Below are 22,565 nucleotides of genomic sequence, written 5' to 3' on the forward strand. Positions count from 1 at the left end.
TCCTTACTTTTTTCTTTTTGGTCGTTTCACTTAGATTATTTTTGTGCCCTTCCCTTGGTGACATCCATGGAACAGGTGAGAAAGGGAAATCGTTCAGTGCTACCCTACGGCAAAAACCACTCCAAGAGCACATCCTATGGATGGCGAGAGCCAGTGTTCTGAGGGTTCCCCAAGGACAAGTCTTTCAGAGCCAAGCTGGGTAGTCTGAGATGGGACCTCTCGCCTCCTGCCTTGGCTTGCATCACCGCTGCAGCCAGAGTGGGCCTGCGGCAGAGTCCTCTCTGGGGGCCCTGGTTCCCGCCTGGAGTCTCCAGCAGGCAAACCTGACCCTTCCGTGGAAAAGTTAAGAGAACAATAACCGAGGGCCCTGAGTTTATCCAGGCAGTCACTGAACGCTGGGCACAGTCCTTGTTCTAAGGGAAAGTAAAGAGGACTGCAGAAAGGAGAGAATTCTACTAACTTGTGAACTGCCCCTACTGTCCACAAAACCCACAAACAACTTCTTAGCAGATATTCAGTATCTGTACTCACTACATTCCTAGTTTCCTTTCTCCTTCTCTCCCCTCAGTGAACGATTTCTATGCTCTTCTCTGAGGAAAAGATCATAAAGACACAGCCCTTTTGGTAGTTGAGAATTTACTCTGTCCTTGCCTTTTTATCCCTGCTTACTAAATCATAAAGGGCCTAATGCAGGGGTGGTGTGGGGATGGGGAGGGGATAGAAATCCCACAGGCTGATTACTGTTACCCTGAAGGCTAAGTGTCAACAGAAACGTTTAGGCAAACCAAAGTGGTAAAATCAGTGGTCTCACTTTGGCAAAGCAGTAACTTCCCTGGAATGCTCTACAAGTGTAAACAAGGCCCTTTCAGCCAGCTTCCACAGTCAATAACATTAATGTCAGCCCGTGTTAGCTATTGCTCTTATTGTGGCATCATCTTTCCTGTCATCGTATCTCTCTCCATCATGCACTGCCCCAGCCTAGTCCCTTGGATATCTGTCCCTCGAAGCGTCTGCCCAGTGTCCTTCTGGGCAAGCCCATCAGCTAATGCCCGTAAGAACAGACTCTCCTCCGCCATCAACAAAAACTCTTTCCCGGGGTCCTGCTGTTTCCCAAGGTGACAATTAGCTAATTAGACAAATGAATCTATCTGTGGCTGGTACATGGAAGGCTTCTCTTGAGTTAATGTTTCACCCCCTGTGTCAGCCAGTGTTCTTAGCTTCTTGCAACTAAGGATGACTCTGTGTGATTTAAGCAGCATGGGGATTTAGTAAAAGGATACTGGGAAGCTCTAGACTCTCTGGGAAGGCTGAGGAAAAGACTAAAAATGGGCAGGAACAGGAGATGCTACACAGCAGTGGGGACCTCAGCCCAAATCACACCATAAACAATAATTGTGGGAACAGGACTGCAGCCTCTCCCTACTGCTGGACACCACGGTCTGCACTGCTGCCACTGACAGCTCGGGACAGGGCCCCTGGCACAAGGCTCACCGCCACTGCTGTCACCCACTGCCGAGTAAGTGCTCTCCCAGATTCTGCTCTCCTGTGTCATCAGCTCCACATGCACAGTCTGGAGCAAGTGGACCCGGCTGGTTGACCTCAGCTCCTGTGCCCCTGCCCTGGCAATAGAAAATGGGCTCTGCTTCCTATAAATACTCATAAGGGGTGAAGTTCTCAAAACAGGAAGGGAAGTTAGATGTTGAGAAGACAAAAGAGAAAGACATGTGCACCACACCCTTTTAAGTAGCGTGTACATTGTAGCAGAGGACTTCTTGAAGCAAATTCTTTGCATAAAAAAGTGACTCAAGTGATGAAAACTTCAGACAGATCCTCAGGCCAGCAAGGGAGATAGTTTGGGGTCAGGCAGGCCTTTTGAAGCCCCTCCAGTCATACCATGTAGCTCGCCACCCATTGTACCTGTTTTCAGGCGCCAGCCTTGCAGGATGGAGCAAACTGAGAAGACATTAGGACAGAACCCTACCCCTGCCTGTGGCAGGAACTTCAGAAGGCTGTAAGCTTTTCTTAGTCTGCTAGTTCATCACTAGGGTCCAAAGGCTGTTTTCCAAGTTTATTTCCGTGTAGTAAGAAGAAAGGTAAGAGCAGGGGGATTTCTGCCTCCAGTCCTGAGCTGTGGTTTCTCCAGCAAATTCTGTACCTTTGTTCTGCTTTTCCCACCTCTACCTCCACCTGCAGGAGAAGAGTACACTCTGATGTCCACTCTGCGGGTGCCAGAGGGGGAGGACCCACAGAGCCTGTCCCCAGAGTTCCCTGGGGAGACCAGCATGGTGTCTGCCTAAGTTCTCCCATACAGCCAGATGGAGCACCAAGCAATTCTTCCTCAGTGGGTGGGAAGTGGGGGCCACCCCCGGATGCCACAAGCCAGAGTATTCAGACAGGAGAATATTCAGAATCAAAGATAAATCATGTCAGAGTTTGGACTGTTAGCATAAGTAACAATAGTGTCGATTTTGAAAATCCCATCACAAAACAAAATCTTAAGGCTTTTCTAGATGCCCAAAATAAGTTATTAGGGGTCCACTGATTTTTTCAAGGACCCTAGTTGCGAGAAATTGGATCAACTATAATCCTTGGTTCATATCACTGGTCGTCTTTGGGCACTGCTGGTCCATGCATGGCCCACTTTTATCTATGTGATGTGCCAAATTTCTTCCATTTGCTTCTCTAGATCCATTCTCTACCCTTCTCTATCCTGCTCCAGGAGGCTGACCTCAGTGGGCTCCCTCTGGCTTCCTATTGTATTTAGCTGAGAAGGAGCCTTGGTAGATCGGAGAGAAGGAAGAAAGTGAGGCCAGAGTCTTCATTCTCCTGACCCCTCCATCTGGATTTGTCTCAAACCAGCTGCACTCACAACCAAAGCTCACATGCCTCTCAAGGTGGCCCTTTCCACACACACCTCTGCCTCGGGCTTCTAGGAACCACTTACTTCATGGTTTCTTTCTTTCTGGGCCTAGGGACGGGGAACAACTCTGGCATCACCAGCCCTGTGTGATTGCATTATCCCTTGTGGTTTGCCTTTCTCTGCCCACCCCTCTGTAAACAGTCCCTTTATAAATCCTCCTAGAGTTATCCTTGTTTAAATGCAATTCTTACATTCACCTATCTGGTTCCTTCTGGGGCCCTGGGTGAGTTGGTTGTTTATTCAGTAATACTGAGCCAGAGAAATGCTGGTACTTGTATCCGGGCGCCACAGACAGCTACGAATGCAACTGGAGGTATAAAGGCAAATCGCCCAGAGATGGTTGTCCCTCTGATTCCTATGGATGGGCACCTCATCATATTACAAGTAGTATATTTAAATGTAACCCAAATTGGAGAGGGAGGAGATTCCAGCCTTGGACCGTCTCTAAAATAATGTTGTGGTTGCGATGGCATGGGGCCAAAGGAAACACGACAGGTAGAGAAAAAGTGTTATAAAGAAAAGAAAAAGATTGGTGGGAATGTAAATTGATACAGCCACTATGGAGAACAGTACGGAGGTTCCTTAAAAAACTAAAAATAGAATTACCATATGATCCAGCAATCCCACTACTGGGCATATACCCAGAGAAAACCATAATTCAAAAAGAGACATGCACCCCAATGTTCATTGCAGAACTATTTACAATAGCCAGGTCATGGAAGCAACCTAAATGCCCATCAACAGATGAATGGATAAAGAAGTTGTGGTACATATATACAATGGAATATTACTCAGCCATAAAAAGGAATGAAATTGGGTCATTTGTTGAGGTGTGGATGGATCTAGAGACTGTCATACAGAGTGAAGTAAGTCAGAAAGAGAAAAACAAATATCATATATTAACGCATGTATGTGGAACCTAGAAAAATGGTACAGATGAAACTGGTTTGCAGGGCAGAATTTGAGACACAGATGTAGAGAACAAACGTATGGACACCAAGGGGGGCAAAACCGCGGTGGGGGCTGGGGGGTGGTGGTGTGATGAATTGTGAGATTGGGATTGACATGTATACACTGATGTGTATAAGATTGATGACTAATAACCTGCAGTATAAAAAAACAAACAAACAAACCAAAAACCAACTAATACTAAACTTTCTTTGGGTTATTTGTATGGAAATATGTTAATATAAATGTTTCAGACATTAAAAAAAAAAAGAAAAATACTCCCCACTAACCAGCGTCTTCTACTCCATCCTCATCAACAATTACCAAGCCTTTATTTTGTGCTAAGTGCTTTATGTGGAATATTTCACTTAAATTGGGAAAACCCTAGGCTGAGAGCAGTTCAGATTTGCCCATGGTCACAGAGAACTGTGATAACGACATTTAGCATTAGGCTGGAGAAGAGACAGCAGCTTCAACAACTTGATCATCTCTATCAAGTCTAACAAACTGTCAGTCTAGAGCAATCTGTAGGCAGCTGGTTGTTACTGAATAGCACACATTTGCTGGTAAAATGGCAAAAGTGCAAAGGTTCATATGGTGCAGAGGTGAGGAAGTCCAGAGTAGTTGAAGGTCACCCATCCTTCTGAGGCTGTTCTGAAGGCAGCAGCAGGGTTTGGTGACAGCCTGCAGGTAATTTACAACAGAGGAATCTCACTCAGTTCCTTCCTCCTCCAGTCAGTCATGCAGCATCTTCCCACTCAACCATCAAGACAAAAGGCTGAGGCAAAAGGATTCTAGTTTTCACCATGATTTTAAAGGTTCATTGTAGGGGAAGGGACTGACCAGGAAACTATCTTTGCCAGGGAGGAGACCATTTCTGGGATAACCAAGTTTTTCAAATGCAGAACCCAACTTTTATAGATGCATTTTCTCTGGGAAGAAAGGTTAGGTGAAACATCAGTGGACATGGTACTCCCTCAGAGACTTAGGAGTTCTTAAGACACTGACCCATTCACTCTAGGACATCTGAGAGCTCAGGCAGTTCTTGGTCTTAGCGTTAGTTACCAGGAGTAGTAGACCAGGGCCAGCTAAGCCCCAGGAAAGGCTGCAATGCACGGGCCTCGACATTCCAGATGGAGTCTCTCTCAAATTACACTTCTCAGTGGTCCTTAAAAACTGTCTTCAGTGACTGCTCCCAAGAGCTGCTTGCATCTTTCACACACAGGCTAGCCACGGCTCTCGTTTTAATTTGTCCCATCGTCATGCCAGTGCAATGACCATTCTCGGCAGCATTTTGGCTGTTCTTGGTCCTGCGGTCATTCCTCAGGCACTCAGTCTTGTACTCGCCCCACCTCCAGAACCCTTCATATGAAAAATATGGAAACTAGATTCCAAACTTCGGTTATATTTAACTCTTATCACTGGACACACTGAGTTTGTAACAAATAATCTGCCCCTCCCCTGCTGATTTCAAGGGTGTTTGGCTTATAAAGGGCAACCAACAAACCATTTTTCATTTAAGAACATGCATAGCAATACTGATACCAGTGGAGTCCGTGTCACAATGATTCACGCTTAATAACTTTAGACAACCGTATCACACGTGTTTCTGAAACTGAGAGAAGAAGTTTCAAAGTCTCAAAATCTTTGGAGAAGTGGCATTAGCAGAACGCAGTTTGACAACAATCTTTCCCACAGAGCTCCAAAAAACGTTGTCAGAGAGGTGGGCATGGGGAAGGTACAGGGCCAATCCAAATTTTAATGCGGATAAAATTGGCTTGAACACTGGAGTGGCCTCCATAGTGCAACCCTGATAGAGCCTGTGAGGCTCCGAGGAGAAGGGGGACCACACGGGGAGGACACGGAGAGTGAGGGGGAGGGTCATGCGTTCTGGAGGGTGGGTGTGTTTTCTTTCTTTTCCGGCTACTGTTATCAATGTGGTGAGTACATCCCTTCAGTTGAATGCCCTGGAGAGGAAGCCCAGGGCTTCCTGTTGTCTTACCAGTGCTGCAAAATGCAAGTTAGAAATAAAGAAAAAAGGGAAAAGGGCAGGGGGGAGTGGGAAGCTCCTCTGGGTAGGTCAGGGACGCCAGCCTCCACGAGGGAACCCAACTCACCTTTTCCTTGAGATGTTGCAGCAAGGGCACATCCTCAGCTGCTTCTCAAATCAATCAGGATCCAGAAAATAGTATCTCTCCAGAAAAAGGACATTTTTGAGCAACAACAGAATAGATAAGAAGGTTGGAGACCTTAAAAGGAAGGATAAGGTAATACGTATAGAGGGATACTGCCAAAGAAATATACTTCTCCCCTGCTTAATGCCCTTAAAATACTTCTATTTGTGGGGCTCTACCCCAAAGTTTTGCAGTGTTAGAAAGAATCATTTAAATATCAGATTCTGTTTTATTTTGCTGCTATGCGCTCTTAGCTATCTATGAGATGCTTGATGAGATTTAGCTGAAATAACATCCTGGCCCCTGGGGTGAAGCACACAGGCGGTGCCAACAGGTTGCCACATATTTACCTATTTACCTATTTATAGCACCATAATCAACATAAATACTTATTTATATCACCACATAACTTACCACTTAATAAAATAGCCTGCCCTCGCCTTGCTTTTCAGTGGCCAATTTTTTTCTTCTGTTCTTCAAAAGGCCAATTTTATCCCCTTTGAAATTTGGTTTGGCCGTGTACCTTCCCCACACCCTCCTCATAGATAATATTTTTTGGAGATCTGTGGGAAAGACTGTGGTCAAGCTGCAATCTGTCACCTCTCCTAAGATTCTGAGAATCGGCAAGAAAATTCTCTTAAACTTTTCAAGCCAACCCTGACTCTCTTGAACTAGATTTCTTTAACAATATTATCTCCCTCTGTTGCCTGTGTTTCACATCACAGCACATCCTTCCTTTGAAAGAGAGATAACAACAACAAAAATTCCACTTTGATCGTAACAGTCGATTAGAAAGGGAAACTCCCTCCAGTTTTCTAACTTTTCGAACATGCTATGCTTTCCCCTTGAAAGAAACGTGAGTTTTGCATCCCCAACTCCATTTCCTACTGTTTTGCTAAAGGACTGCCTGGTAGGTGGAGACAAAGGGAAAGAGGCACAGACATCTTTGTTGCTAGCATCACCCTCAGTTCTTTTTTTTGTTACATCCAGCTGTGTTTCTAAAGGTGATGTTTTGTTACCTCACTCTTCTTTACCAGAAGTTCCAACAGCATTTAAATTATCTTCTGGACTGATATTTATGGAAGACTATCAGATATTCTGCAATATGTATCATATCCCAGAGAAAAGACCTTACGCATGTGTTAAGTACCAACCTACAGTGCAGTAGTTTTGCAGAAGGAGGTGCTCGGCTCGGCTCTGTCAGCTGGATCTGCTGGGGAGTGGGGAGCATTGTGACATAGATTGAATTAAGCTTTTTTTTCTTTTTTCAGTTTTGAAATAAAAACTGTCATTAATTGCAAAAATGGCTACAAATTTTGCTGAAGCATTCATCCGAATAAATACGATAAATAAATAAATACATTATGAATGGGAAAATGGAACAAATATAACCTGGGAATTGATAGTTTAAATGATCATGATGAAAAGAGATTTAATATTATGTGGATTGGGTGAAAATGAAAATACAGTGAGGCACGACAAATTGTTGAGCAAAATCAATCTCTTTATTTTTAAAAAATTTTATTTTATATTGGAGTATAGTTGATTTACAATGTTGTGTTAGTTTCAGGCGTACAGCAAAGTGATTCAGTTATACATATACATATATCTATTCTTTTTCAGATTCTTTTTCCATACAGGTTATTACAGAGTACTGAGTAGAGTTCCCTGTGCTATATAGTAGGTCCTTTCTGATTATCCATTTTATATATAGTAGTGTGCATATGTTAATCCCAACCTTCTAATTTATCCCTCCCCTGCAACTTTTCTCCTTTGGTAACCATAAGTTTGTTTTCTAAGTCTGTGAGTCTGTTTCTGTTTTGTAAATAAGTTCACTTGTATCATTTTTTTAGATTCCACGTATAAGTGATATCCTATGATATTTGTCTTTCTCTGTCTGACTTACTTCACTGAATATGATAATCTCTAAATCCATGCATGTTGCTGCAAATCTCTTTATTTCATGCTTTTTTATGGCTGAGTGATATTTCATTGTATATAGGTACCACATCTTCTTTTTCCATTCATCTGTTGATGGACATTTAGGTTGCTTCCATGACCTGGCTATTGTAAATAGTGCTGCAATGAATATTGGGGTGCATGTATCTTTTTGAATTATGTTTTTTTCTGGACATATGCCCAGTATTGGGATTGCTGGATCATATGATAGCTCTATTTTCACTTTTTTAAGGAACCTCCGTACTGTTCTCCATACTGGCTGTACCAATTTACATTCCCACCTACAGTGTAGGAGGGTTCCATTTTGTCCACAACCTCTCCAGCATTTATTATTTGTAGACTTTTTGATGGTGGCCATTCTGACTGGTGTGAGATGATACCTCATTGTAGTTTTGAAAATCAATCTATTTAAAGGATCTAGAGAATGGATCCGTTCAATGGATCTAGAGAAACGAATTGCCGACGATAAGACAAAGAGACATAGGTCTTTAAGTTCCAGTTTCACATGAACTTTAATACCATTTGGCATGTGTATGGGGATAAATGAATGAAGAAATTACACATGAAAAAAAGAGGGTCCAAAAATGGAAAAAAGTATGATATATCACAATTTCATAAATATTAAAGGAATTAAAAAAGCTTAGTACAACAGTAAAAATTCAAAATGTACAAAAGTATGAAATAGTTCAGTGGAAATATTTTCAATAGGGCAAATTAATTACAGAAAAAAAAAGATTAGAAGGGGGAAGAATAAAATATTTGAATTTGTAAAAACAGTTGCATTTCCAGGTGAAAGAACTGTTGCCATAAAGAACGTGTTTACAAACAAGAAATTGGTACTATGAAGTCAGTCCCTGGAATATGGTCCTATGTTTTGAAGAGAATGAAAGTACAAAATTTTTTTAAATTAATTTATTTTATTTTTGGCTGCGTTGGGTCTTCGTTGCTGCGCGTGGGCTTTCTCTAGTTGTGGCGAGCGGGGGCTACTCTTCGTTGCGGTGCACGGGCTTCTCATTGCGGTGGCTTCTCCTGTTGCAGAGCATGGGCTCTAGGCGCGCGGGCTTCAGTAGTTGCAGCACACGGGCTCAGTAGTGTGGCTTGCGGGTATAGAGCACAGGCTCTGTAGTTGTGGTGCATGGGCTCAGTAGTTGTGGCTTGCGGGCTCTAGAGCACAGGCTCAGTAGTTGTGGTGCACGGGCTTAGTTGCTCCACGGCATGAGAGATCTTCCCGGACCAGGGCTCCAACCCGTGTCCCCTGAATCGGCAAGCAGATTCTTAACCACTGCGCCACCAAGGAAGCCCCAAAATATTTTAAAAATGTGCTTTATTTACTTTTGGCTGCAGGTAATTTTACTGAGGTTTTCGAGGTGGGGAGGGTTTCTACGACTACTGAGTTTTCTCTTGGTATTTTAACTCTCCCACTTCCCGCAGGAGGCAGAACATCTTTCCTTGTACTTTTTTTAGTTTATTCAGACCATTGGTGAAATCTTTTAACAACTGGATTTTGTTTTTTCTTTTTGATAGCTGTTAACTTGAGTACTCTCCCCCTTTTGGCATTTAAGATCTTGTAAACAGGTACAATTTGTTTCTCAGGCTTCAAAGGAAGAATATTGCTGATACTTCTTTAATTATGTGAGAAGCTCAGCCTCTGGTGGCTGGCATTGAATTCTAGTTGGGTCATCACTGAATTTATCATCTTTTCCCTTCCTGATTTATTTCATCTTTTTCTCCCCAGTTGGCACCCACTCAGCCCCCTTCTCCTTTTCTTTCATTTTCAGGTGCTTTTCTTGGATGTATTTTTGTGAGTTCATGACCAAATTTTACTTCTTTGGGGGGGCTTAGCTTTCCAATGTTGATTTCTTTGCCTCATGAATGTAAATCTCTGTGCCGTTGCAAAATGTTGAACTGTTTATTTTTGTATTTTGTTCATAGTTCTAATCACTGAATCATTTAGGGAGTTGTGATCCTGTTGCATGGTAACCAAGATGGTGCATGGCTTGTTTGTTAAGACTTAGCTGGTACCTGAACTTTCATGTCCGTGAGGTTTGTTCATTTTCAGAGGACAATTTAAGTTTGAGTTGCTAGCCGAAACTACTAGGTTCTCATATTACTGGGTTTCAGTATTACATTCTAGATTCTCCTTAATTTCTGGTGCTGGATGACAGTGCTCAGCACCTCCTTTGTGATAACTGAGTAAAGCTTCGTTTGGAGGCTTGTATCAAATGAGGGAGGGTTGCTAGTTGAATGGCCCTCCTCCTTTGAGTTCTCAATGGCTAACAGTTTCTATCTTTCATGGGACATCTGCATTTTCCCAACCCCAAGCTGCTCTTTTCTACATAGATAAATTTTTTTAACCAACTATTTGATGATAAGTCTTTCCACTGTCAGTTCCTGAGCTCTGTTAGGTAGGAAGGTAGGACAGTCTTAGGTCTGGGTATAGAATCTACTCTGAGGTTACCCAAGGTAGAAGAGCAGCACTGGAGTAACAAAGAGCCTTAAACTGTGAGCTTTTACTTGACTTCTAACTCGACGTGACCCTTAAGGCACGCGTTTTCCTCCTGGACTTCACCTTCCCCACTTACAAAATAAGGAGGCCGAACTAGATCATTTCTTCAGTGACTTACAAATCTAACATTCCATGATTCTCAGGAGCTTTCTGTTCATCTCTCTGTGTGAAGTAGGCAAGTATTATAAATATTTATAAATAAAATATTAATTGAAAATAAAATTCTGAAGAATGGGCGGTCAGCCTCGTTAAGAAACAGCGCAATCCGGAGGTGCCTGGTTTGCTGACGGCAAAAGATGATGATGGAGCAGGCTTACCCTCCGTTACCCCCTTTTATCTTATTGTGTATAACTGGGAGCTTCCAGATTTGTGAGAACACATGCACGGATCTCTTTTTGTTGTCTGCAAAGGTCTTAGCCAACACATATCCATTCTTGATCCAGTAGCCCTCTGAGACTGGTGTGTTTCAGATCTACCCTTCTCATCAGGGTTCCAGGATGCATCTAAGGGATAGAGGGCAGGAACCTCCCACTTAGTGCCCCTAAAATGGGCTGGAATTCCCCTCTGCCACAAACCAACTGACAGTAACTGAGGAGGACAGGGCAAGAGGAAGGTTAGAAGTTACTGAGCATGACAAGGGGTGCTCTGCTGGTGAACTGCCCACGGGTTTCTTGGTATCAGTCAACTGGTGCTTAAAAAACCCCCATCTTCATCATCCTACCCCTACATCCTCAAATCTGACATCCTAATCGCGGAATTACAGCTCAGTGTCTTCCTTGTGATTTCAACATTGCAGACCTTTCAGGTTTGTTAACTTTTAAGAATATTCATTCATTTGCTTGGGGTTTATTTCAAGCCCAAATGCACAGAAATACCTTACTTTTTTTTTCCATGCCCTCCAGTATTCTATAATGAGGGAACGGGCACACAACCCTAAGACATTCATTCATCCAGCAAATATTTATTGAGCCCCTGCCATGTGCCAAGCAATACTTAGCCCTGGAAATACAGATAAAGCTATTTTTCTTCTCATTGGTTTCACTTGTAGTTACTTTTCTTCACTTCCATTTCTCAGACCCTCCACTGTTCCTGACTCTCCTCAGTATACTTGAGAGCTGAGTACTGAACCACTCTAATTAAAATAGGCCTGAAGGGGCTTCCCTTCCCTGGTGGCGCAGTCTTTGAGAGTCCGCCTGCCGATGCAGGGGACACGGGTTCGTGCCCTGGTCCGGGAAGATCCCACATGCCGAGGAGCAGCTGCGCCCGTGACCCATGGCCGCTGAGCCTGCGCGTCCGGAGCCTGTTGCTTCGCAACGGGAGAGGCCACAACAGTGAGAGGCCCGCGTACCGCAAAAAAAAAAAAAAAAATAGGCCTGAGGTACTCCTTGCTATATTTGGGCACTTACCAAAAGGGTGTGGCACATGTGTAATAGAAGTTCTTTTCTGTGTTTTCAGTTTTCTTAATTTAATGTGCTTCTGAGAGAGCAGTTTCTGTTCCTCTGTCAACACAATGGTCCAAATAATGCATGTAGACGCTCCTCCCTCTAGGAGGTGAAGCTTAGGCTCCTCCCATCCCCCTTGCTTTTGGGTGTGGGCTGGACTTAGTGACTGGCTTCCAAGGGATAGAGTGTGAAGAGGGGAAAATAGCAGCTTTACAGTGGAGAGACCTGGCAGATATTACTTTAACCAGGCAATCAAAGTTGACATCACCAGGGATGTCATGTGGATATTACGCACCCCTGATATGATGTGATGAGATAGGTACATCGCCTCATGGAATTCTTTCCACAAACCCATAATCTCAGTCTAATCATAAGAAAAACGTAAGACAAACCCAATTTGAGGAACTTTCTACAAAATACTTGACCAGTACTCCTCAAAACCGTGAAGGTCATGAAAAACAAGGAAAGACTAAGAAACTAATAACTAAACACAATGTAGTAACCTAAGACAGATACTGGAACAAAGGTCATAAATTAATGAAAAAAATCTAGTAACATATGAATCTGGAGTTTGGCTAGTAGTAACATACCAAGGTTGGTTTCGTAGTTTTGACAAGGGGAAACAAATTGGGTGAGAGGGGTATGGGCACGTTCTGTACTATTTTTGTACCTTTTCTGTAAATCTAACATTATTCCAAAGTAAAAAGTTTATTTTAAAAAATTCCTAGCAAGACTGATAAAGAGGAAAAAACACAAATTATCAATATCAGGAATGAAAATAAGAATATTGCTGCAGACCCTACAACATTAAAAAGATAATAAGATGGTATAACTATCTTTGTGCAATAAATTGAACAATTTAGATGAAATTAGCAAATTCCTTGAAAAATACAGGTAAAACTGATATAAGAAGAAAGAAAAATCTGAATAGTTCTATAAATTGAATCTGTAATTAAAACCTTATCACAGGGACTTCCCTGGTGGTATAGTGGTTAAGAATCCGCCTGCCAATGCAGGGGACATGGGTTTGAGCCCTGGTCTGAGAAGATCCCACATGCCACGGAGTAACTAAGCCCTTGCGCCACAACTACTGAGCCTGCGCTCTAGAGCCTGTGCTCTGCAACAAGAGAAGCCACTGCAATGAGAAGCCCCACAGAGCAATGAAGAGTAGCCCCCGCTCACCGCGACTAGGGAAAGCCAGTGTGCAGCAACGAACACCCAACGCAGCCAAAAATAAATAAATAAATATATTAAAAATTAATTAATTAAATTTAATTTAAAAATAAAAACTTCTCACAAAGAAAATTTCATGTCCAGATGGCTTCCCCAGTGAGCTACTCAAAATATTTAAGAAAGAAACAATATCAATATTGTTCAAATACTTTCAAAGAGTTGGGGAAAAGGGAATACTTTCAACCTATTTACAATACTAAGATAATCCTGATGTCAAAAAAGAAAAATTACATTACAAAAAAGAAAATTATTAGACAATATCTTTTATGAACCTAGATATAAATATCCTAACCAAAATACTAGCAAACCAAATCCAGCAATATCCAAAAAGTATATCACATCTTGATCAGTAATGCCAGATTTGTTTCAGTAATGCAAGAATAGTATAACATTTTAAAATCAATCAGTATACATTTTGCATTAAAGATTAAAGGAGGGACTTCCCTGGCGTTCCAGTGGTTAAGACTCCAAGCTCCTAATGCAAGAGGCACAGATTTGATCCCTGGTCTGAGAACTAAGATCCCACATGCTGCATGGCATGGCCTCCCCTCCCCCGCAAAAAAAAGGTTAAAGGAGAATCACCTCAATATGTAGAAAAAGCATTTGACAAAATTATAAACACCTAGTGATAAAACACTAAGCAAACCAATAATTGAGAGAAACCCTTATTAATCTAATAAATGGTATCTATCTCCAAAAAGCCTATAGGTATCATCACACTTACTGAGCACTTCCCCCTAACATCAGAAACATGACTGATTGGTGGTTCTGTTACCACCAGAATTCAATATTGTACCAGAGGTTCTAGCAATTACTATAAAGCAAAGGGAAAAAGGCATAAAAATCAGAAATAAAAATGGCATTATTTACCGATGACAAGATAATACACATAGAAAATCTGAAAGAATCTGCAAATATACTATTAGAATTCAAAAATGAATTAAGTAAGGTTATTGGATAGAAAATCAATATACAAAAAACAACTGATCATGTTTTATGATCAATTAGAAAATGAAAATCTTAAAAATATAATTTATAATAACTTAAAAACACTAAATATTTAGGAATAAATATAATGAAAGATATGCAAAAGCCCTACACTGAAAACTACAAAACATTAAGAGAAATTAAAGAAAACGTATCAATGGAAAAATATACAATGTTCATGGATTAGAAGGCTCATATTACTAAGAAGTCAAATCTCACTAAATTGATCTATAGATTCAGTTCAATCCCAATCAAAATCCCAGGAAGATTTTTTGTAGAAATTGATGGGAAGATTCTAAAATGTATATGGAAATGCAAAGGACCTAGAAGAGTCAAGGTGTATTCAAGAAGATCAAAGTTGGAGGAGTTACACTACCAGATTTCAAGACTTAATATAAAGCTACAATTAACAAGACAGCATTGTATGGGGATAAAGACAAAGAAATACACTCACAGAAGAGAATAGAAAGTTAAGAAATAAACTCAACACATATAGAGTCACTTGATATACAACAAAGTCACCACTGAAATTCAATGGGGAAAGGATGGTCTTGTCAACAAATGGGACTACAGCAACTGGATATTCTTACAGAAAAAGAAAAAGGAGAACCTTGATCCTCTATTTGACACCATAAACAACATTTCATTTGAAATGGATTATAGACCTGAGCATTAGAACTGAAACGATAGAATTTATGTAAGAAAATAAGAGCATATCTTCATGACTTTGGGGTAAGCAAGATTTTTTTAGGCAGGACACACAAAGCAATACACAAAAGAAAAAAATTATGCTTCAGATTGATTAAAATTAAGAGTGCTTATCAAAGATGTTATTGAGAATGAAAATCAAGCCTTGTACTGGAGAAGATTTTCACAATGTATATAGTCAACAAAAGCCCCATTATAAGAATATATAAAGTATTTCTAAAAATAAGTAAGAAAAAGACAACCTAATTTTTTAAAAATGGGCAAAAGACACAAGCAAAATTCCACAAAAGAGGTTATCCAAATGGGCAAATAAGCACATAAAAAGATGTTCAAATAAGCAAAATGCAGTTAAATCTACAATCATTTACTAATACCCATTCACTACAGTGGTTCAAATTTAAAAGACTGACAACAGTCATTAATGAATATATGAAACAATTGAACTCTCTCCATTGCTGGTGGGAATGTATATTTATGCAACTTTGGGAAATTGTAGGATAGTGTGTGCTAAAGCTAATTGCATGCCTATCCTACAGCCAAGTAATCCCATTCATAGTATACCTCCAAGGAAAATGAGTCCACCAAAAGACAAGTGCAAGAACGTTTCTAGCAGTTTTATTCATAATAGCCAAACACTAGCAACAACTTCAGAGGGATGGATAACCAAATTGTGATATATTCATATAATGGAATACCACACAGCAATATAAAAGAGTGAATTACTGTTACATGCCACAGTGGATAAATCTCACTGCCCTGTGTCAAGCAAAGAAGCTGGATGCCAAAGAGTACATACTCTTTCACTCAATTATGTTCGAGACAAGATGGAAACACTCTATGGTAGTATCAATAGAAGTCAGAGTAGTTGTAACCTTTGGGGGGCTGGTATTGACAAGGAGGGGGCATAGGGAGCCTTCTGGGGCACCAGAGATGTATACATATGTAAATATTCATTGAACTGTACATTTTAAATTGATGCACTTTGCTACACTTCTATAAAATAAAAGAACAATGGAACAAAAATAGTAACCAATCGAGACAATAATAACAGTAGACAATAGATAATGAAAGTCTGGAGCAAAGAAGTGAATTTGGAGACAGATGTTGAGGGGGCAGTGTCGTAATTCCTGAGTTGACTCTTCAGGACTCCATTAGAATCCAAAGACATCTCCTTACCAAGAAAAAAAGTGTAAAAATAGCCACCCCATAATGATTAAATACATTTATTTTCTTTTCAATATTATCTCCTATTTCAATGGAGATTGTTGCTTTAAACATTTGAGATAAACGTTTTTTCAAAAAGTGAATTGCCAGTGATACAACCCTGCTTAGGAAAACTTGCCAAGGAGCTTATTAACACACATGCTATTGCCTGTGAGAAAGTTTAAAAAAAAAAAAAGGAGCTGTGGGAAACAGGCCTCTGAATAACAGAAAGGAAGGAAAGCTATTTCCTCCAGTGAGTGGTGAATGTGTGGAGAAGGGATGTAGGTGACAATCCTTCCTCCCTGTACTTTTCCCTCATGCAAGAAGGAAAGAGATGCAGATATATTTCCTGAGGGGATTTTCTCCAAAGCAAGGTGTAAGCAAAACATAGTGAACCAACCCAAGGCAATTGGGCTGTTTATAATTATGAGGGTCTATCTGGTAGATAACACATGAGGTCCATAAGTCTCCCAACCCACAGTGTTGCCGCTACAATGAAAGCAAGTCTCAGCCCAAATTTGGCCACACACACATAATGGTTATTATCAGGCAGGCTTAGAAACCCGTCTTAAAACTTGTTCTGTGGACTTGATGAAGCCCCAGGTGGGTGTTGTTTTAAGAACTCCATCTCACTTGAAACAAATAAAACATGAGTCTCCTGTGAGGATTCAACTGCCATCTTGTCAAACTCAAAGGGCCAAGACTCTTCTGAGTCAGTGGCTGGATTACAGGACCATTTAGGAGACAAGCCCAGAACACCATTCTACAGGGTTTGGGCCACCAGCCTGTGACTCTGACCATGCAATGGCAGGGGTGCTCTTCAATATTTCCAGGGAATCCACACCTCTTGGGTCACTACTAATGTCACCAAGGGAAACATGTCTAACATCCATTTTGCTAGTTAACAAAGCCTCTGGTGTGAACTGGACCAGGAATGTGGGAGGTATTTCATGACAAGCTTTGCTCACCACCTCTGGAGAAAACACTCCTGCCTAGGACATCTGGCTGTCTCAGGCTTGTAAATCCAGTGTACTTAACACATGTTTATATCGCTGTGGTTCTGCTGAAGCCGTCAAAGTAAATTATAGACAACAGGACAGAAGCTGTCACAGAACTGATTTCTTAACTGAGGGACATAAAAGTCAAGGTTGGTGGAAGGGAACGAGGCTCTCTCTTTGACATTAGGTCCAGGGATGAAAGAAGAATTGTGAATGACAAAAATTAGGAATAAGTGAGAGAAAATAGGAAAAAAGAAGCAGTTACAGTAACATTGTTTAAGCTTTTCTTAATTTATTGCCTTTAATAAAAGGGGGTTGTAAACCTTTGGAAAAACAATGTGGAAATCAAAGCCACAAACTCAGGTGAGCACTAAAAGAGCCTGCTGGGGGCTTCCCTGGTAGCACAGCGGTTAAGAATCCGCCTGCCAATGCAGGGGACAGAGATTCGAGCCCTGGTCCGGGAAGATCCCACATGCCACAGAGCAACTAAGCCTGTGCACCACAACTACTGAGCCTGCGCTCTAGAGCCCACGAGCCACAACTACTGATCCCAGGAGCCACAACTACTGAAGCCTGCATGCCTAGAGCCCGTGCTCCACAACAAGAGAAGCCACTGCAATGAGAAGCCCGCACACCACAACAAGGAGTAGCCCCCACTCACCGCAACTAGAGAAAGCCTGCACGCAGCAACGAAGACCCAACGCAGCCAAAAATAAATAAATTTTATTTTTAAAAAAAAGCTGGATGGATTACCAAAACCAGTGTTCAAATCCTACCTCTGCCACGCACATGATGCTGAGTTGCCTACTTTTTACTTCTCTCTCCCTTAGCTCCTTAACCTGTGTAGTAGGAACAGTAATTCCTTCCTAAGGAAATTCTCTGCAAGGAAACCCAAACCCAGCGGTTTCAAACGCCTGACATTGGCACACTCCTGCCTCCTGGTGGCTATTTTTAGAACTCTGTGGGCCGTAGTAAGGGCAAAAATTAAAGGTGGAAACTGTAAAACAAAAATCATGAGATGCCTTCCTTGTAATGCACAATAGCTTTTTTAAAAAATTAATTAATTTATTTATTTTTGGCTGTGTTGGGTCTTCGTTTCTGTGCAAGGGCTTTCTCCAGTTGCGGCGAGCGGGGGCGACTCTCACAATAGCTTTTTAATTGCTAATTTTCTTACCTTCTCAGTGCCTTTCCCCTCCTCTTACTATCAGTAGTACACACACTGCAGGAAGTTTCAGGAGTCATCCAATTACCCGGGAGGAATTGTAGTATATTTATTTTCATTTGTATTTTTCCTTCTCCTCCAGATCACAAGGATTTAGGGAGCATATCCATGTCTTTATGTCCTTAGAATGGCCTTTTTAGGAGATGTGACCACAGACTCAAAGCTGTGGGAGTTACACAAAATCCTGCTGGAGATCATTTAAACATTAAAACTTGTAATACTAGCAGGTAGAGAGAATATGAAAAGAATTCAAGATTGAATGCAGCAGTAAATAGATTAATTGGATTTAATTAAGAAGTGAAGCAACTGATTTATAGAGCTTCACCCATCCTAATTAGCTGATAAAATGGAAAGAAGCTCAAATAATTAGTAGGACTTGTAATTGGAACCCAAATGAATAGGAATACTAATCCAACTCCATCAATAGAACAATTTTCTTTTTAAAAAATATCATGAATTTCCCCATTTTTCAATACTGTCAAATATGAGTTTGGAGTTGGAGTGGGAGAGGGAAGCAACAGAAGAAGTGAAAGGAGTTGGAGGAAGATCTAGAAATGGGGATGGAGTGGGAGCAAAGTCCTGGCAGATGGATGCCAAAGTCAACCCTTGCCCTGCTCCACAGCTGACGTGGTGCCAGTCCCCAGGCTTTTCCCCCACCTTGTGACCTGGCACCCTCATGTTGCTTCTTAGTTGACCAGGGCTCCTGCTCTGTCTTCCCACCTGGACATCCCTCAGTGGGTCTTGGCCAGGACCCCATTGCTACCCTTAACACGTGGATCTTTTGTCTGCTACACTTTTTCACTTTCATCTGCTGGCTCCAGCCTATCCCTGAGCAAGGTAGTGATGTAGCTGAGGTATTTAGGTGTGATTCAAGAGTCCTGAAAGGAGAATTATGAGTTTTGGGTTCCAGCTCCAACTTGGTAATTAACCAAGCCACAATGTCCTGAAAACTTGATTTCCTTTTCTGTAAAATGGGTATATCTATCTTCCCTAGCCCTAGGAAGGATCGAATGTGTAAAATACATGGGCAAGTGCTTATGGAAGGTAAGGCTTGTATCATGTAAAGCAGTGTCATCAATAGCTACTTTATGATAACCTGCCTCCTCCAGCCTTCCACATAAGAACTCTGTGGTGCTCTCAAGCTGTCTCCTTCCCTCCTGTTTTTTCCCTTTCCCTATCACAACCTAATCTTTGTGTATAGTTGCTATTTACACCTTAATATCATTAAAGCAGAGATTTGGACAATTAAATCCAAGATAGTTATACCTTGCCCAGAGATATTTGCATGTTAAACCAAATAGGGTAGTAAAAACATTTAATCCTTGTTTAAGAAATGTTAACCAACAGTTTGGAGTAGGGGAGAGAAGCGAGGCTTTCCTTGAGCTCTGAAATCACTTAATTCGTGCCTGAATTATCCCATCTGAGCTGGAATTCACAGTGAATATTTGGATCAGTGTTTTAAAAGGATAGCTTTAGAGACTTGAATTCCATTTTTTTTTCTATACATATGGTTTGTTTTTTAACTGGGATCATATTACATTTATGGTTAACATCCAATGGCCCAACATGGTCCACTGAGAGACATAATAGTGAGGTGGTTTAGTGCACAAATTCTGGAGCCAGGTGACCTCAGCTCAAATCCTGGCTCTCCCATGTATTACCTGCATGTCCTTGGGTGGGCTATTTAAGTGCTCTGTGCCTCAGTTTCCTTATCTATAAAATAGGCTTATTGGGCGGATTAAATAAGTTAATAATAGTTCTAAAACATGTAGAATATGAGAGTTCCCTAGTGGTCCAGGGGTTGGGACTTGACGCTTTCACTGCCCAGGGCCCAGGTCGGGAAACTAAGATCCCGTGGGTGACGTGGCCAAAAAATAAAAATAAAAAATTACATGTAAAAATTGAAACCATTTAGAAATTTATTTTTAAAAACTAAAAAATCTCACTTAAGGTCCTCCCCTCTCACTTAAACTTCACTCCCCTCTCCACAGGCCATGATTAAAGTTAACTTGTGATGATCCTTCAAGAGTTTTTAACTGATTTTTTAAAAAATAATGGGAATATAATTTACTCGTTATTTGGCAAGTGGTTTCTCTCAACAGGGCAGCTAGGAGGTATTTCCAGGTCCCTAGTCTACCTCTTTGTTCCTATGGGCTTCCCAATATGCCCACAGCACAATGCACTTAACCCATGTCTTATTGATGGATATTTGGGCTTTTTCCAATTGTCCACTATTATGTCCCCTTTTCACTCATTCTTTTCTTTTTGTAATTCAAAACCATCAAGCTGAACCTTAGCAGGGCTTCCTCATCTCACAATCATAGCTCATTTCCTATTGAGCAAAGCTTCTTCCTCAGGTCAGCTCTTGCCACACCCCTAAGGGTGGGGGGCTTTTTCCACAGAAAGAAGAAGTGGAATTAGCTATCCTGGGCCTTAGGCGCAAACATGCTTATTCTCTTGACGGTGATGCCCATGCTGCTTGGCCCACGCAGCACTGCTGCCCCTGGGGCTCCTGAACAGCTAATAACCTGAAACAACAAAATCAACGTCACTTTGCCTCCAATGTGGTTGGTAAGTTGTAATAGATGTGGAAACAGACAGGATGCCTTCCCATGACATATACCACCTCATGGAAGAGAGGTGTGTTCCAGGGTGAGTCTGTTTCCTCCGTGTCATTCCAATATACGCTCCTGCTTTCAGGGGTCACTGGCGATATGCTTCCCTGTCATAAATGCTCTTTCCTCTCCCTTTGAGGATGCACTGAAATCTGACCCCTTTTTTTTGAAGCTTTCCCAATTGCTCCGGCCTATAATAGTACTTCCCTTTTCTGAATTTCTTCAGCAAGAATGCTTCTAAGTGCAGAACACCTTGTAAGGGTGAACCCCTGGGCCACAGAACCAGGGATTGTGGGGAGGTTTGAGATAGAAGCCCATCGTATACCTGAATCTCATAGAAATAATGTAGTTACAAGAGGAGAGGCCTATAAGCAGAGAGACACTATGGGATATACTGGAGTTAATATGTACGAAAGGGAAGTGTAGATTAGAAGCATGTATACCCACGACAAGAAAGAAGGAAAGCAAGAGTCTAGTGCAGTATTCCTCAAAATGCAGTCTGGGGAATTTGTTAGAAATGCAAATTCTTAGACCCCTCTGCAGACCTACTAAGTCAGAAACTCTAAGGGTGGGGCCCATCAATCTGTTTTAACAAGCCCTCCAGGTGAGTCTGATTCATTGGGAAGTTTGCGAACCAGTGATAGCAAAGAAGAGACTTTTGCAACTGAAAATCTCGGGAGAAGTAGAGCAGCTAGAGGGACTCCAGGCGCTGCTCAAGCTTCACCCATTGTCAGCTGCTGCAATGTGGATCTGGTGGTAGGAAGTGGAGGAACAAATCCAAGTGACACATGGTCCTGCCCTTCAAGATGGGATGCATAAATAAGACAGCAGTCCTACAGAGTGAGATGGACTCTGTGCCAAAGTGATGGTTGAGACCAGTGGTTCCCAACTGATGTGCCTTGGGGAAGCCAGTCTGTTACAAATACAGATTCCTAGATCCCACCCTGAGAGATTCTGATTCGCATCTGAGGAGTGACTGAGTCTATACTTTTAAAAGCTGCTCAAATTTTTATGACAACTGTAAAGAGAAGCCTGGTTTGGGAAGCCTTGTTATAAATAGTGGTAACGAGGAGGTTCTGAGTAGGGAGGGGAGAACTCAAGCCTGGGGTGGGAGGGAAACTCCACCTAGTAGGAAGGGATAAGCTCCCCTCCAAGGGCCTGTGCCCGTCACGTATTTCCTGGAGGGCCTGCAGGGACAGGGGAATTACCGCCGTCTGGGGCTAAAGTTCTGCCTGAAACTTGGCCCCAGGATTTCTCTTCTCCGTGCCAGATGTGGAGACTGATGGAGGAGACACGACAGGAGGAAGGCTTTTGGGAAGAGGGCGTGTGATGAAGGCTTAAAGGTTAATGTTAATTATCCAGCAAATTGTCAGACCTTCTCAAGAGCTACTAACCAAAAGACTGAGACTGCTTTTTTTTTTCTTAAGGGAGTGGGGGCGGGAGGGACAATTTAGAAAGCTCCAGAAGTGATTGAGCTCAGGCAAAGCTAGGATTTATCTAGTCCCTGCTCTAGACTGCTCTCTGACAGTCGCAGTCCTAAGAGAGGGGGTGTGGGGTCACCACCTGAGTTGGTGATAAAGCCATCATCTCCAATGGTCTGCAAAAGTTGATTTTATAAGCAGAGCTTTAAGAAATATCTCAGGTGGAACT

Source organism: Globicephala melas, chromosome 4, assembly GCF_963455315.2.
Source record: "Globicephala melas chromosome 4, mGloMel1.2, whole genome shotgun sequence".
NCBI lineage: Eukaryota > Metazoa > Chordata > Mammalia > Artiodactyla > Delphinidae > Globicephala > Globicephala melas.